Source organism: Bombus affinis, chromosome 4 (assembly GCF_024516045.1).
Source record: "Bombus affinis isolate iyBomAffi1 chromosome 4, iyBomAffi1.2, whole genome shotgun sequence".
Lineage (NCBI taxonomy): Eukaryota > Metazoa > Arthropoda > Insecta > Hymenoptera > Apidae > Bombus > Bombus affinis.
Window position 1 is genome coordinate 14951542 of NC_066347.1, and position 18338 is coordinate 14969879.

The window sequence follows — 18338 nt, forward strand, 5'->3', positions numbered from 1 at the left end:
TGCGTGATAATTCATAATGTTTTATAAAGAACAAATAACATTGATCTGTTTGCTATGTTAGTTTAACTTAATTGATTTCAGTCCGTATAGCGTTATTGATATTTTCAAGCTTCCGAGAGGATGCCAAAAGCGAGTACTTAATCCAAAAATTGAACGAAGAGATAAATAGAAATAGTCAACGATGTATTAAACTTGAAGATCGCTCTTCCATGAAAGACAGGAGATTTGGTTTATCACGTGCTCCGTGTCTGGCCACTCGCGTCTTGCTACTACAGTGGTAAAGACTTAATTCGACGAAGATAAAAGAAATTTTAAATTTTCCCCGCGATCGTTTGCACTTTGCGTCGTACGAAAAGTAACCTTTTACCATCGCGCTTACGATTCTCCTATCCTTTCGCAATGCGATCCAACGAGAACTAACCGACTTCCAGGATTCCACGTCCAATCGATCAAAACGCAAGTATATAATTCCGTTAAACGCAAATCGTCCGATAATCTCTGAACGCATCGAATCCCCTGGATTCCAACGGTACAACGACACAGAATCGCAGTGACATGCCGTTCCTATGCTAATGAGAGAATATTCTCAAACCATCGTCCGAATCGGCAGTTCGTAGATCGCAGCCGGCACCGATCGCTTCTTTTCTTTCCTCCTCGAAACCTTCTTCCCACTGCCACTTTCCTTTTCCCTGTGTCCTTCGAAGGGTTGGTCGGTGCGGCGATCGCGCAATAATACTAAAAAGATAAAACCTCCGGGATGAGAAGGGGCAAAGGGGTTGTCCACCCTTCGAGGAACACGGTCGGCTATTGCTTGGAGGCTAGGTGGCCCATAAGCTACCGACCTTACATAGATGGACATGGGGTTCCAGCTTTCTCTATACACACGCTCTCTATCTGTCTCTCTCCGTTTCCCTCTTTCTCCATTTACTCGTACTTTCTATCTCGTTTTCTATCCTGATTTTCCATCCTTCTGCTGGTCAGATACACGTACTGGGTGACAAAAAAAGAGTGGACGATTCTAGATATCGAGGCAGCGGAGAAAGTTCGCGGCTAAAAGTGTCTTTACAGGTTTATTTTTCAAACTTATATTCAAGAACGAGTATATTTGCAAATATATTAATACATAAATCATTCAATCATTCAATTCAGAGAAATGTACGAAATTAATATAACGGACGTTTCGGTGGCATTTGTTTTCTCAGGGCGAATTAGACAGAAAGGTTCTTCGGCTGACTCTTCGTCTATTTTTTTTCCGTAAAATCATCTTCTTTATAGCTTGAAAAACGAGCCTCGAACGACATCTTCGTGACAAAGAAATTGTCGCGATGTTTAGAATCACATCTAATAAATATCGTCCACTTTTCCTTCAACGCCCTGTACACGCACGTAGACGAGCGTCGTATATGAACACGCAAGCGTTCGCAATGGCCAGCCACCACCCCGAAGCGAGGTTTGTGCGCTGCGCTAATAATGGGCGGGTGAACCGATCAGCCAGTTGACCGTGACTAGATAAAAAATAGTGCCTGACAGCCGACCACCCCTCTGTTCCTTTCTTTTTCTCACTCGTGGTTGACCCTCGATTCATCCCTCCGGATCACGCGACGCACACGCCGGAGAAGCAGACAAGCAACAAACTGCTTCTCCAACTACGCGTTGTCATGCTAATCGAGTGCAAGTCCACGAGGCATCGACTGGCTTCTGCAGGGTAGTTTACGCAGAATCGAAGAAAGGAGCGCGACGGCATCTCCTACTCGTAAATTCCGTTGCCGATCAACGGAAGATGGGGGTCTGTATCGTTGTCGGCACGCGTGTAACGTTCCTGAGTTTTCGTTGATTCTTGCTTGATTCAATTTTTTAAGATTTTCTTTTGAAAAAGGCTTCCGACGAAACGATACTGTATTATGTTACGTAAACAGATAGTTTGAGAAACCAGGTATTCGTTCTGTTCGATGGTCGGTTCGGTGTTGTCGGTATACGATGATCTACTGGCATAGTAATAACGAAGGGACGATAAAGTAACACGGAGAGTAGTATATTTTTAAAGTGACAACGATAAATTTATGGTAATATTATTCTATTATTGAAAATTATTATAGAATCATTCAATTACTATACTGTTGATAAACGAATCTCGTACCTATTTATTATTTCCCATAACTTAACATTACCACTTACGACCAAACGGCAAATTTTAAATTTCAAGTTTTTATTTCGCTTGAAAAAAAAAAAAAAAATAGAAAAGAAGCTTAAAAATTCACATCTGAAAATTAACACTTTTTCGATCACGTACGGAAAGCTGATTAATCGATCATCCGTATCGACAGTGGTGAGTCGTAAGGTACCGCGAACAAATGGGCTCACCCGCGCCAAAGTTGTGTAGGACTTGACTTATGAATTCTTCTGGAGGATGGACGATGGGCAGCCGCCTAGCTATATAATAAAATAAACTGTCAGCAGCAGCTCGCATAAAAATGCTAAAGAGCTCCGCGGTCCATATCGTCCCTGCGTGTGTCGTGCAGATGTTCCGCAGCTTGTGCTGTTTGACTTGACTGCCTTAAAAATTTTTTCCCGCTTCCATTACGAGTAAATAATTTTTGTTCAACGAACAAACACGATTAACAGATCTCGTGTTGTTTCAAACTTAAACTTTATATTTATATGGTTCATATTAGGCTTTACACGTTATATGAGCTTTGGAATTTTGTACACCGTTAATAACGAAAATTTTTTCACTGTATCATTCGAGAGCGAGATTCCTGTATTTGTAACGTTTAGGTAATATTGGCTTGGCAACTAAGTGATTGCGGATTTTGCCAATACCACCTAATGACAACGTCCGCAATCACTTAGTTGCCAAGCCAATGCTTGATATAGGAATTAATAATGTTCGCTTGAAATTATTCGAACATCTTAGTGTACTATCCTGAATTCTCAGGTGATTCAACACAGTGTTATTTCCGAGACGCCTGATCTTCAATATTTGTTAATTAGCCTAAGTAGATCAATAAAATTAGTAACAAGATAATGAGATTTAATTCGAACTGAATTATTCGAAATTAATTAAAGAGATCTTTGATACTGATTTACAATTTAATTCGAATTAATCGTCGAATTTTTCGACCAATTTGAAATTCGTTTAATTATCGCGTTATTGGTTGCTAATTCAGGTTTCCGTCCGTGTGGCTCTTCTGTTATGCAAGCGTGGACACGAGGCGACCACTTGGTGTCTATCACGTTGATGAATGCACTACGGATAGATTCCTATCTTTCTCTTCTCGTTCCTGTAAATCATTGCCGGGACATTTAACCCTCGGACGATTCGGAACGGTGGGTGAAGCTCGCTAGTCGGGAACATGCAAGGGGTGCCCGCAAACCAATTACATTCTCCGTATTATTTCCAACTTTCATAACTCAACGAAGAAAAAACAAAAGGCAAAAAACAAAAAAATGTATCCATCACGATTTTCCCTTCTGTTGCAATCAATATAGGTATCGCACACGTACGTGGCCTTTTCTTATCTTTCCAAAGATCTTCTGTCCTTACTGTACAATTTGTTCAATCGTACGTATGTACCTAAATTTAAAGAACGGTGCATACCTATCGCAATTTTTGCATAATTTTCACCAATTACTCAACTCGTCTTACTAACTTCGTCAAGAATTTCACATTCAGAAATTTTGGAAACAAGACACGTATTACGATCTTTGTGTACGTTTCTGCTGAAATTTCCGATTCTTATCTAAGGACTTGGGCAAGAGTCCTATATTCTCGTTGTTAGGACTCATACAAATTTTCACATTCACTCGTCTATTTGAATTTTGAACTTCTACTTAGGCATTATTTCTATACAAACTCTTGGCCCAGTATCTTCTCAAGCATGCACGTCAAGAAACATTTTTTCACAATATTTGTCGAGTTCTCGTTGGAGTTAGGGGCGTGTAACTGACCTTCATTGGGATTAGCCATTGCTGTTAGCCGAGTAGCGGTATTTGTTGTCGAGTGCCGTTACATGTTATACGATACAAAATGAGATTTATTGGTACAAATATGTATTTTGGAATCTGCCTTATCTCCCGCTTTACCCATGTTCCTTGGTCTTCCTCTGTTTCTTGCCATCTTTTGTTTCCCTACCTTATTTTGTTTGCCGCGCTTCCTAATCCCTTCTCCTCTAATTTCTCTAATTTGTATCTTCCTCTCGTTCCTGACTTCTTTTTACTTTTCTTTCACTTTCCCCTCGTATGCTCATCCTTTATTTTCCCTTCTTCCTATCACTTTGCGTGTCCTTCTCCTTTTTCCCTTCACACTTCACTTTTTCCACAGAGCTCTCCGTCCGCGTGTTACCGTCGCCCCGAACCAAACCGAAAGTCCGGTACAAATATGATTATTACAGGATTTGACAAATAACCGTGGCGATTAGATACTCGAGATGCTAATGACAATGATCTTAGCTTCAATAACGAATCCACGGTCGATGGGATAGCAATTCAAGTGTAATTAAACTTACTTGTCCACATTACAGGTGGAACTCAACTTACTGTCCCGCAGTCCAAGTGAAACTGTACTTATATGTTCTTCTTTGTACCTCTCTGTACCACTTAGGTCAACTATAATTCTAACGAGAGCTATACAATTACTCGATATCTCTGTTAGGTAAAAAGGTCTATCCCGTGACCGTGGCTACATTCAGCGACCCGTTATGTCGCTTTGAGCCCAAGCCTACTGTCATAAATCTCGCGCAAACATAATCGGATTAAATCATAAACAACTACTTCTAAGTTTTATTATTTAAGTGCAGCTATAATAAAAAGTCTAAACTAAAGTATGAGGATCTTCCAAAAAATTCCAAAAGAAAGGCCCCGATGTTCTTTCATCTCCGACATATATATTGGGTTCTTATTACGATCAAGGTCAGGGGCGTGAAGCGAATCTTCATTTGGAATAGACGTTGTTGTTATGCAAAAGAGAAGATATTTACTAGCGCAAATAAGATTATTGCAGAATTTGACAAGTTACCGTGGTAATTAGATACTCGAGATGCTAATGACAATGATCCTAGGTTCAATAACGAATCCGCGGTCAACGGGGTAACAAAATGCGCTTTCTCCCAAAGCCCAAGTTGCCCTCAACTTGCTCGTCTGCGGTACTAGAATTACTGAACTAACTCTTTGTTAAAACGTGGAATATCTACCGAGCGTAAAGACGCTATGTATCTCGCTGATGCGACCTCACGAGAGAATGACTTTCCGTCACGATGACGCTGCAGAGGCAAACTATAATGGGGTGTGTCTAAGGACACGAGATCATCGGATTCGTGGAGAGATGCCTTCGTTCGGAAAGTGAAGGAAATTGACGTTGCTGTTAATTGGTCAATTTCCATGTTGGTGATTAGAGAAGGATGTTAGCCACCCTTGAGAGAAAGTTGCTAGCGGGAAGCATTGTGAGAAAAATAGATTTCCCCTATCTTCCAGTAATTGGGACAAAGCTGTTTGCCTGTTTGAAGGACTCTAATTAACTAAGTCTTAAGATTTATAACGGGTCCTCAGACTGGCTGAACATGTACTGTGGAGATGCATCGACATCTGGTAATCATCTTGCCCGAAGAATAGGGTCTGTGTATGGCGAGCCACGGGATAGAAACCGTTGGAATGTTTACTGTCGTGTACCGCTACAATTATTTCTTTTGTGGCGGCACTCGACAATAAATACCGCCACTCGACACTAACTCGCAACCCGGGTTCGATTCCCGGCGCCCGTGACCCGATTTTTCTTCCACGCATCAAAATAGAAGAAAAATTAGCAGTACTCCAGCAGCGACATTTACAGCCGGTAACTACTACTATCACGGACAACATATACCACCTCTACACTTTTAAGGAGAGCTATAGAATTACTTCATCCCTATGTTACGTAAAAACGTGTTCATCCTTTGACCGCGGCTACGTTCGGCGACCGGTTGTCGCCTCGAGTCTAAACTCATTATCACAAATCTCGAACAATTATAATCGAGTTAAATTATATAGGGATTAAAATATTGGGGGTTTTACGAAGAATTCCAAAGAGAAGGCCCCGATGTTCTTTCATCTCCGATATATATATAATATATAAAATAAAACTTGCCAGCGCATGAGCACGCATGTAGTACCTGCCGTTCCCCTCGTACGGTGGCCTACGACACGTGCTGCCGAGATAAACCGGAAAACGTAGCCTGCCCCGGCTTCGAAGCACCCTCGTGTGTTTACACAACGTACGGTTTTGCTACGGGGCCGATGCGATTCCACAAAAGGACGCATACAGTGACTTCGACGTGACTCGACGGTGGAGGAGGTCGAACATCCTGGAGAGGTAGAGGAGGGCAAAAGGTAGAACGGGCACGCCGCTCTGGCACAATGATAATAATAACTGGCCATTGGGGGTGTGTGAGGGTTGAAGGTTGTATCGTGAGTAGGCGGAGCCACCGATGGCAGGCGCCTCGATTGCAACGAGGAATACGAGGCCGACCCTACAACTGGATAGGTATTCCCCGTGCCATGGGAACCTCATGGAGAGCGACGGCGCGGCGCGAGAACCGCTACCCCCTGGTCACCACCCCCACGAACACCCTTCCCGTTTCCTCGAGCAACGTGTTCGAGCGCCTCTTCGCGAGAATATGCTCCTTCCACGCTCCGAAATTCAGCCATTCGACGTAGAATTATTTGGACGCTTGTTCCGATACGATATACTCGATATGATCGATGTGGCGTAATCGTAAATTTAAGGATCGAGGAATTAGGTTAGCACCTGTGGCGTGGTGTTTACGTGTTACGTCGAACATCGTCCGCATTCTGCACGAAATCTTATCCTTTCGATAAAAACGACTCTTTCTTCGTGCAGACATCGATATTTGGATTGTCTGTGTAGGATCGCGTCGAATATCGTGTCTTGCATGTTCGAGGATCGTTGCCATTTCTTGCCTGGCGACCGCTATCTTGCGCTCGTCCTACCTTTTACGCTTATTTTCTAGCGTGTAAATTGTTTCGAAAGGAAGAAACTATGACAACGACGTTCGAAGAATTTTTCTAACTTTAACATCGATGACTTTCGTACAGTTGGATTAACGAAATTAATTACTCGCTGGAAAAGGTGGATGGAATGACGAGAGAAAAATGGCCATCGAAGAATATCATCGAAAACAGATATCACGATAAATAATTAAAAGATAAATGATATGCAAAAGAGTATCAATTCGTATATCCTCATCGCACAGATGTATCGCCTTGTATGATAATTACCACAGAGATACGCTCGCGTAATAAACATTTCTCGTCTATACGACACAGTCTATCGGATACACTCGTTGAAATCGAAACTTTTCGCATTAGTCGTTCCTTTAATCTTCGACGATGGCAAAAGTAACTCAAACGTTTCGCTTAGAGCCAGACACCCTGTATCTTCTAACGTCTACTAAACCGCCTATTCCAAGCACAGTTACGCTTTATATTACTAAATACGTTACATCATATTGCTAAATAAGATACATGGAGTAAGATCGGAAAATAAAAATAGAAGATGGAAGCACGTGCAAGGGTGACGTTTAACGAGATCATCTGGTGGATCGCAGGATCCTGCAGGGGGGTCTTAAAACCGTTAACGATATCACTCGTCAATCACGCTGATGACTGGTGATTGATGCGCGCGGAGGCAAAGAAGGAAGGAAGGAGTTTTGCACGGCGTAATGCCGGAAAACACGATCAAATCTGCCTTTAGCGAAACGCGGCGCGCAACGGCCGCGCGCCGATCCTCCCTGAGCTCTGTGACTCGCATGAACGACCGTGAATCGAATCGTCGTCTGCCACGACGATAAAAGTAATTCCATTTGACCGGACGGGGAAGAACGTTCGCATTGCATCGTAGCGATGTTCCTCTGACTCCAAGTTCATCGAGGCTCAAGGGTTGAAAATCGATGCTCGCCAACTCTTTTTTAGAATTATTATTCTCCGCCGGTTATTTATTAGGCGTATCTTAACCGAGATAAACAAGGGATCTTCTTTGTCCCTTTTGTACGTTATCTATCCATCGTACGTATAAAATAAAGGAAGCTAGGCAATTTTAGATTATTTAGAAGATTTAGAAGATTTTTATTTTTCGACGATGCGACAGAGATGATACGTATAGAACGTATAATACATTGTTATATCGTATTTATGCTTTCCCTAAGAAGAAAACGGTATTCTTATTACACGTTAGAGCGGGAATGTTTTCGTAAATAGCATCGAGATCGTAAAATAATTTTGCGAAAGTGAATATCCTCTTAAGCCAATGCAATGAAATTTCCTTAAAAAAAGATCATCCGTAAAATCGTCGTAGGAAAGGATCTTTCAAACAGAGAAAATTCAGAGTATTTTTACCTAAGTTACATTCAAAATTTATCCTACGGTTGTAGGAATTCAATAAATTCGAGTCTTTGAAAAAAAAGAAGGTTCTTAAAGGAAAGGAGTTCTCTACGTTTTTCAGCCTTTCTATCTATCAAACGTATCTATAATTTCTTACCCCTTACGAAGAAGATAATATCGGTTAAACTATATAATTACTCGATAAAATAGAATAATATAAACTGAAGAACGAGATCCTACGATTTACTTCGCTATGAGCAATTTCCTGAATAATAACTGTTATTATTAAAAAACAACGAACGCCAATAGACGCTATAATAAAATGAATTTCCCACTAAAAAAAATTCCACCAAAGCTCTATTAAAAGTTGCCCTAAAAATTTCTCCTTTCTTCTAACTTTTTCTAGAAATTATGATCGCAAAAAATATATAATTTCTTGAGAATTCCACCGGGTGACTTTTGGCGGGGCGTCATCAACGTCACCCCGAGCAATTGAAGCCTCACCCTTCTTTCTGGTTGCCGCAACCAGCACCGCCTCGGTGTGTTCCTCTTAACAGGAACGGGGAAAAACGAGTGCCGGCACCCCGTAGCTGTTTGACTTAATTTTACGAGGGGTCGCTCGGGACATCGAGGGCGGTATAGTTATCCCCTCCGTTCCCCGTGACGGCAGTTGGTCGGGGGTTGGAATCCACGGCGGAGGCTTAGCGGATAAAAATTATCCGTTTAAAGTCGAGAAGCGCTATAAAAGTGTAGTTAAGCTAGCGCCTCGGAAACGGGCCACCTATTACCACCACCCTTGCTCCTCATTTGCCAAACGTCCTATAATAACTATAATTGATAAGTAGCTAAAGGGGGTTGCTTGGAGCTTCGAGAAATTAAACAGCCCTCTTCTAGACTGTGTCTCGTTTAGTCGCCGCTTCCTTTTTGTCTCCGATAGACGTACGTACTTCTCAACGAAGCTGTCAGGATTTTTCTTGAAACGCCAAAGTCGAAATATCGAATCGTACAACATAGTCTTGCGATTTGGGTGCGAATATCTACCTCTGAATGAACGTTGGGCTGTAAAAATGGTAAATTCTGCGGAAGAGAGGTATCAAGTGATAATAATGTATGTTAAATTTTATATGATTCTTCGTATAAAAGTACGGAGTGATATGTAAAAAAGAAAAAAAATTATATAATAGACAAACGCAAAGTGGAGCACGCGAAATGTATCGATAAAATGATTCCAAAGAAATCGGTGTAATATGAAAAAGCGTTAAGAGGCGGAGATACGACTATATTTCTTATTATATTCTATTTATTCGCACATCTATATTTGCAGTTCTATAACTACATCCAGAACGTGGATATTCATTTATCAAAAATTCCCACATAGATAATGTGCAAAGATATGAATATAAATTGCGTATAATGTTTCCATGTATCGTGTTTGATATCGTGGTATCGACTAATTCTATCAAACAGATCGCACGTCCGAGAGTCGATCCGATAACATCGAAACCTTCCAAGTCATATTTTTTACCACCGTCGACCAAGGACGACAGGAAACACCGAAAGGGTTATCAGCAGTGCACAGGATAAATTCTCAGTGTCCCGTGGAATTGAAAGAGATCTGAGGTAAAAAAGACCTGACGGTAGAGCCGGTGATCGCTAAGCTTTCGACTCCCGTGGTCAGACGGTTACTTTTACTCCTGCGGCAGGAAAAAGAGGAACAAACGTGGCACACGCGTCTCTGTATGCGTGGAAAAAAACGTCTAATATTTATGGTCCAACTGATCGGTCTCTGGTCTCCACTTGCAGATCGGATCTCACTAAATCACCGTTGGTGTACGCCTAGGAAGGAACTAGTCATCCCCTCGTCCCCTTTACGGGCGGAAGACGGCCGTAAGGTCCAGCGTATGTTTCACGCAACGACCAAGCACGAGGAATAAAGAATATCGATCGGACAAGGACAGAAGCGAACGATATCTGTCGTTTGTTCTATTCTTTTGGAACCGTACGATACGTACGATCGAGGTTCGCATTGACAAATAGTCTATTACGTTGATTGTCTTGCGATTTACGTCCGGTTCATTTTGGATCGGTCATTGGTTGGTAAAAGAATTAATATACAGTGGCTGCCATTAATATTCGTACGCTCTTTGAAAGAGGATAACTTTTGTTAAATTGAAACGAACGATTGGAATTTTTTTCAGAAGTTGGAAGAATTAGTTTACTAAATTACAAGAACAAATTTCGAAGAAACTGTGGCTAGTAATCGAGAAGAAAAAAGGTAAATGGTCACATTTGCAACTTTTTTAAGTAAGCCTGTAATGAAAATTTAGAGTTAAGATTAGAGTTTATAGAACTGAAAATAGAGAGAAAAATAATTTAATTAATTTCTAAACGATGAATATATAATTAAAGATTTCTCAAATTTTATGAAACATCAAGGTTAAAACTCGCGGTACGTTATCGAACTGGCAATGTAGTTTACGCGTGATGAATAAATTTTCACTAAATTTAATAAATAATAGATTCAAGTTAAGAGTAATATAAGAACAATTTAGTACGATAAAGTTGATCGAAAATTCCTTAAATTCTGTAAAAAATTGAGGGTACATTTTATGCCAATGAAGTACGTACGTACGTAAATGTATTATTCGCGTTTCACAATTTACAGTACCTGTACACACTCGTATTTCGGATATTAAAAATATTTTGGTGATACGATACGATTAACGAAGGTTGGTTTTTTTTAAAAAGAATCAGCGTGTCCAAACATAAAAGGAGTTTAAAGTATTCGCAAGTGAAACTCACGGTTGTGTATGTGGTCATCCAGGAGGTAGAAGAAGGGTGGTTTGATCTGATTAGCGAGTATCGATTCTGTTTGACGACCCAACTGTCCGACTGGGTCAGGGTGACATTCTTCAGGGTCATTACACTACCTCCATTAACAAAACGTTGCGATTTCATCGAGATACGATAAGAAATACAGTAAAAAGTTACTATACTCTGATTCGCCCTTCGAACATTTCCAGAGGACGATACGCAGCGCGAAAGTATCCGGTTAGCTAGGTTTTACGTGTTTTCTATCGCAAACCAGACAATTAAAATAATTCCTCTTTGCGCTTTAAAAATACGATTATCTTAACAAGTGTGTGCTTTCCTTTCGCAATTTTTCATCAAAGAGAAAGCTATCCACGAATCGAGATCACAAAGAAATTGTTCGTATCTATATCTCTAAACTTAAATGGTAAAAAGACAACGCTATATCTGATCTTATTCGACGATCGTCGTTCTTCCTTGAATGTTCAAAGTGATACCAAAGGTACGTATTTAGTCCCAGAATTAACGAAAAGAAAATTAATTTTAATTAAATTATTAAATTCTCAATCGTTTCCTTATAAAAACCGAAGGATGTGATTTATCGTATTTCCCCCTCTGATCTTTGATCGTTACTTACCGAAGTTGCTCTAATTTGTTTCATCGCTACGCTTCTCTCCGCTAGATACGATACACGAGGCCGGTCGACGAGCCAAGATCTCAGAACGAAGGGAACCGAGGAACGTCGGACCGTCGATGACCAAAGGTCGTGCAAAAGCGATCGTCTGAGATCGTGTGAAAGCATCCAACAGCGAATGTCGATCAGGTATTTGCCAACTATCGTCAGCGATATTTACACGTTTCCAAGTATTTAGCTGTTAACCAGGTGGACCGACCGTTTAAAATCGCGTAGCGGTTAGCAGCGATGAAAAATTTGATACAAGCATTGGCACATGGATCGTCGATCAGCCGTTCGCCGTCTGCGAGAGTGGGTCAAGGTGGCCGTTTTCGTGATCTCCTTAGTTCCGCGTTCTAGTGTGGGTTTCGTTCATTCGTTTATTCGGTGAATATGGATCGTGTGTGACCGTCGCGTGGTGACGGTCGTCGTGTGTCCATGCACCGACATCTATAAACGCTTATTCCTTCGTGTGTACGTATATACACACGGCTATATGTAGGTACGGATATAACCTATGTGCCGCGTCATCAACCACCGCGAACCTACACCGTCATCAGAAGCGAAAGATGCTGGCGTCGCCAAATCTTCCCTTTCTCCACCTTCTGTACGCGGTGAGAGTAAACGTGACGTCACCAGCTTAAAGCTGCTAGACGAAATGAGAAGAACCGATTGATTTATCCTTTTCATTTCGTTCACCTTGCCCCTGCTGATCCTGCTTGACGGCCAAGATTTTAACATCCGGCTTGGTCTTCCTCTTTCGGACATCTTGAACCTTCGTGCGCGGCGACGTCGCTCCATACGAGATGGATGTGAGCATTTCTGACGTTACTAACGTATTTTAATCTGCCAACCGGGACGCCAGTCAACTCGTTTTTGCCTTTGGATCTAATAATATCTTTGCTTTCGCTCTGTTTTGGTTATATCGTATTCAAGCGTGCAAGAGCTAGAACTAAGATTGATTTGTTTTCATTAAAACGAAGCAAACGACGAGTACTTTTCTCGCACGCCAGAATGTCGGAGGGAAAAGAACGTTTGAGGAATTGACGATGCAAGTATCGCAGATTCCGTTTGGTAGATCTCAGTGGTTAATACTATTGTAGTATTTTATCTTATACGTTTTTATTTTTACATAGGTACCGTCATCATATACCGTCATTTTTATAAACATGACCAATAAAGTTTACTTGGATATCGTCTTAAACATCGGCAAAGCTTCGCTCACCGATGTTTATGTACTTGGTTTGTTTCCTAACAATTTCTGGATTTTCTCTTGGCAAAGAGCGTCTGCATGCAATTTCTCTTCGCGTCCGAATGTCTCTAAAAATCCTATCTTCGTATCAATCGTCAAAGAGACAATAGCATGGAACGTAACTAAGAATCTTTTACTTGTACTCCTTGTTCCATAGTTTGCCACATTGCTGTATCTCTACGATCAATCGAACGACATGAAGCTACGTCGCGACATAGAAACAAAAGCGCAAAAATCTCGCCACTGTTATACGAGTACGCGTACCGTGTGCGATAATTAGTAACCGCGTTATCAATCGCACGAAGGAATGCGATCAATGGCCGTAAGCAAGAGAACAGTTCGCGCCAGGATTCGCTCCACTTGTCATATTCGTAAACTGAAGATATTCCTCGCTATCTTTCGCCACGCGTTGCTCGAATCTCGTGACACGATCATACGACGAAAATAAAAAAGTATTCGCGAACGAAGAAAGATCGACGAAACGTGCAGTCAAGACCATAGTAGTAGTTGGAAGATTTCCTGAAAGCTTCTCCATTCTCGGCTCCGTCACTCTTCGGCAGCTGGCTGCACGCTTGCCACTGTTTATCTACGATTTACTGACATACTAGATGCGAAAGGTAGGTGAACGAGATGATGCACGTACGGAAAACGTGCATTACGTTACGTACACGAAGAACCGTACGTACATCGAAGAGTGTGGCGCGTCTACGTCACGCGGTAAGGGGTGTCACAGAGGAAGGCCAGCGCAAAGGGTGACGACGGGAGATAGAGATAGGCCACGATGCCGGCGTGACTCGACAATAAAGCTCGTCTCACCTCTAACTCGTTGCACAGCCTCCTTTTTCGTCCCTCTCCGCGGCTCGTCCTTCGTACCAACGATTCACCCTCTCGTCGCCTGTCCATCCGCTTCATCCGATACCCAACCAATCGTAGGACCCACCTATGCGCCTCGTTCGACGTTCACTACTTTTTTAAGCTATCGCTTGCCAACTGGCTGGGTGCTCGAAACCTTTATAACGCGTTCGAAAGAGTTATAAAACTCGTGAAACTCGAGCCGTGAAACGAGCCTCGCAGCCGCTCCGGCTCCTTATCTCTACTCGAAAACGATGCTAGATGCACGTGTATACGTGGATGCTGACACGTTCGATCAAGTCGTTCCTTCGCGAGCTTTCTTTACTTTAACAATGCCACGGCAGGAATCGCGTTCGTCGTATAGGAATGACAATGCCGGCGTCGCTGGACACCGCATTGGATAAACTTCCTGGGTTTATGGGACGTTAACGATGTTTTGTTCGCGAATGGAGATTGTATTTGACGTTTGGAAGAGGTAGCGCGGAAATTACGCGGTCGCTCGTTCTCGTCGTCGCAAGTTTGGAACTTCAACGCGCGTTGCGTCGGTGCAAGTTCCACGAAAAATCTAAACAGGTTACACTACGTTAGATGTATCGCTATCTAAACTATGTTCGAACTAAACTACGATGGAACGAAACTTACAAAAATTAAAAGAATCTTCTTGTTGCGAATTGTCGACTAAAGAGCGACCGGTCAGGTCAAACCGATCGGTCGTACCTCCAATGACTTAACGCTCAAGGTGGAGGAGGTTTGATAGATCGAGTGTTAGAGTAATCTGGCACTGTATTTGCACTTGTTGTATAAAAGTAAAGTGTGATGTTATGAACACGGTGGCGGTAGGATCTTGTTGGGAATGAAGTATTTCACTGTTGATGAACTGTCCTTCTACGTTACTGATTCTCCGTATCAAAATTCTCACTCAAAATTCCGAACGCTTCCTCGGGTCGAAATTATTATTCTATTTTCTACGAGATCGTTACGATACGATATTATAGATGTTGAACGCGTGTAAACGTGATCGCGTCAGTTTTACTAGCGATCCTATCCTCGATCGTGAGTTAAACGCGTTATAGCGTTATTACGAGTGTTTCAACGCTAACAACTAGCACGGGATATCAGGACGACGAAGGTTGCTGAAAGTAGCGATCAGTCAATCTGTCAGTGTGACGAGCGACGTCTGTTCAGAGGGTCGTCGCTGTCGCCGAGGGTCGAAGACAAGCCCATTGTCAAGCGACCCCTGCGGACAAGTTAGTTAAATCCTCGTTAGAACTTTATCCACCTTCCTGGTTGACAGCCACTGGAAACACGACTGATTTTTCGCATCTCTGAACGTATGGCGCTCATATTAGTAATTCCGTACGTCGATACCGGTTATATTATACTATTACGATTTATATTTATACGTATAATAAAACGGTAGAGAGGTCGTGTCTGTACATCGAATGAGAAAAAAGGAAAAGAAAACAGTCGTCCAGGAGCGAGTCACGAGCTATAGGGTGCAGAAAACTAATTTTTAAAATATTTGTGGAAACCACTGATCAGATTTTGACATGATTTCCTGTATTGCTTAGAGTCCGGGTAAGGAAGCTGAGTAAGTTTCAGTTGACAAGCTACATTTTGTAGAAGCTGGGAAATGCTATCTGCTGTTGAGCGACGATGGTTATTGTCTGTAATTTTTTACCCATATAATAACCCGACTATATAACAACGATAAAAAATATATAGATATTTTGTCCATAAAAATTCACCTGCTTAAAAATCGTACCGTATATTGGCGCACGCGATGTGGAAAAATCGTAGAAATCACGATTAGTTGACGAGCACGACGCTGCAGACGTATTTAACAAAATACTTGGCTTTGAAAGCTACCACGAATATATCATAAAAATATAACTACATTCGAAAGAAATTTTTCGAAGATAGAATTTTGTTGCAATTTTTCAGACCCACCGTGTATGTACGTGTATATCAATTTTTTTTAAATCTCTCCTCGCTTAATATTTGTAAACATATCGTAAGTACGCGCTAGCGACGATCGCCGAGTATAAATATCTCTTGCTTAATGAATTTGTTCCTAAAGCGATCTACTGATCTAATCTAATCCAACTCGTGTTTAGTTGATATTTAGTTGATTATGCTGTAATATTCTACACATCGTCGTAATAAACAGCTTCGAATTTGGGCCGAAATATTCCACGTAAAACAAACAGCTCTGTTTTCAAAAAGATCTTACCCATTAACACGGAAAAAAGGCGGAGGTACTTAAAAAATGATGCGAGTAGAAAAATTTCACCATCGTACTACTCACGATCTACCACGTAATTATACATTACTAATTCCCCTGTAGACTTTTCCATATTTCTCAACGCCGAGGCTATATATGTACATTTATAGAGCCGAATCATTCGTACTCGTGATTTCTCGAATATGTGTGTGTGTGTGTGTGTTTGTGTGTGTACACTGTACACGGTCTTATGAATCGTTCCGCTCCACACGGAGCTGCGGGTTTCACCGAAAGAGGTGAACGTTTTGTTTACCGACGTTCCATCTCGATGGATTCATCGTCGAGCGGCGGTGTCAGCAGAAACGGCGTTGCAAATAAAGTGAGGGAAGCGAGAACGACGGGGCTGCGTCCGTTCATGAAAACGCGTGCCAATGTTTCGCGTTTTTCGAGACCAGAACCCGGCAAGAAAACCTCGCTTTCGACGAATTTCCCGTTTTAAATTATCGAGCATTCCGATTTCGATCGTTTTATGTAAAATTGTCGACGAATATCTTGACGATACGCTAATACAGGAGAAGAACAGATACGACAAATATTAAACGTTGCAACGAAATATTTGATTTTGCTTGAAAATTGAGGGGTGAAATTTGATGATTAAAATTGGTAATTACAACGACCGTTAAACGAAACTTTGCTTCTTTACAGTTGGAAAATAAAATTTTACGATGATTTGACTATTTAACTAGGAGATACGCTCGATACCGATATCCGTCGTAGATGCATTTCGTTGGTATATTCGAAAAATCTTCACGATCGTAATTCGCAATCAACCGGATCAAATACAGACGTTTGAAAATCGTGCGAATGTTTCACGCGTTGCGACAAATTTACCATTCTATCGGGGGGAAAATAGAACGTAGCTTTATTTAGAGGATTTGTCTGGCGAATGTGTAAGAAACAACCGATACGAGCTCTGTGGATGTTTACGCAAATTCGTATGTTTAAAAACATTGATAAGAAAGTGAAACTTAAATAAAAGTATGACTTATATCCTAAACATTGTAACATATAAGTAGATAACTGTATTTACCTTTGATATTTTTTACATTTTTCTGTCGGTGCTTGTACATTTTTGCGTATCTATACTTGCCACGATTGCATAATCATCCGCATATGGTAGTCTACATATATAGAAACGGCAAGACTGAAATAAATTTTTTATCAGAGTTTTCTATACCGATTTATCTATCGCAGCGTAGATATTTTATAGCTCAAATGAAATGATACAGAAAATCTAAAACATTTGAAACTTCTAATTTTACCTACGTACATACATCACGGTAAACAATCTCTATTTAATTCTATTCCAAACGTATTATACGAAAATTATCCACATTACGAACATAATTTTTCACCGTAAAATTTTCACAACCGTTCCACGATAAATTACTTTGTCTATCGCTTGAAACTGTTCAACGATTCGTCGACAACGACCATCGACAAATTTCTCAATAGAAACATCAGCGATTATACGCGTCGTGCGATGATTTTATTTAAGAGGAAGGTAGTTAGCCCGACAAAGAAAAGAAGCGAGAAAGAAAAAGTCTTATTTCGAGCAAAATATTTCTCAGCTTTGTCGTCGCATCGATTTCATCGTAATTCGAAACTGGTAGTTGCACGTGTTGCAAATATTTGTTGCTCGAAGAAGCTAGTAAGGTTAATGAGAATGGCAAAGAAAGAGATAGATGGGAGAAGGTTTGTTGGTGCATAAAAGAACGAAGGGGATTCCATACCCAATGCTCGTGCCTGCCTCTCAAATGAAACGCTGAGCCTGCACATTGCATGTTACACCTAGAATCACGCGAAATGCGGACCTCCGCTAACCAGAACTTTTCGTTCCATAGTCTTTCTTCGTCGGCCTTTCCTCTTTTCCCTTCCGCTTGCTTCCTCGTCCAGTTTAATTAAGCGATTTTATTCGTTTATTTCTTTGCTGTTGCGTCGATCGATATAAGTACGAGGAACTATGTTCCGCTAAAACGACGTAAAATATTATCCTCAGCAGAATTACTGTACGTTCTATACGATGGTGAAAGACACAAAGCGTGACAATTGGATATTTTCTAGTTATTGGCAACGCAGGAAGAACTGGGACTTTG

General features: G+C 41.3%; 1 protein-coding gene across 1 annotated transcript in view; it reads right to left on the reverse strand.

Annotated features, from left to right (window-relative positions):
* The window catches only part of LOC126915906 (PAX-interacting protein 1), a 74595-nt gene that overhangs the window by 37318 nt on the left and 18939 nt on the right, over nt 1-18338 (reverse strand). The window lies entirely within an intron of this gene.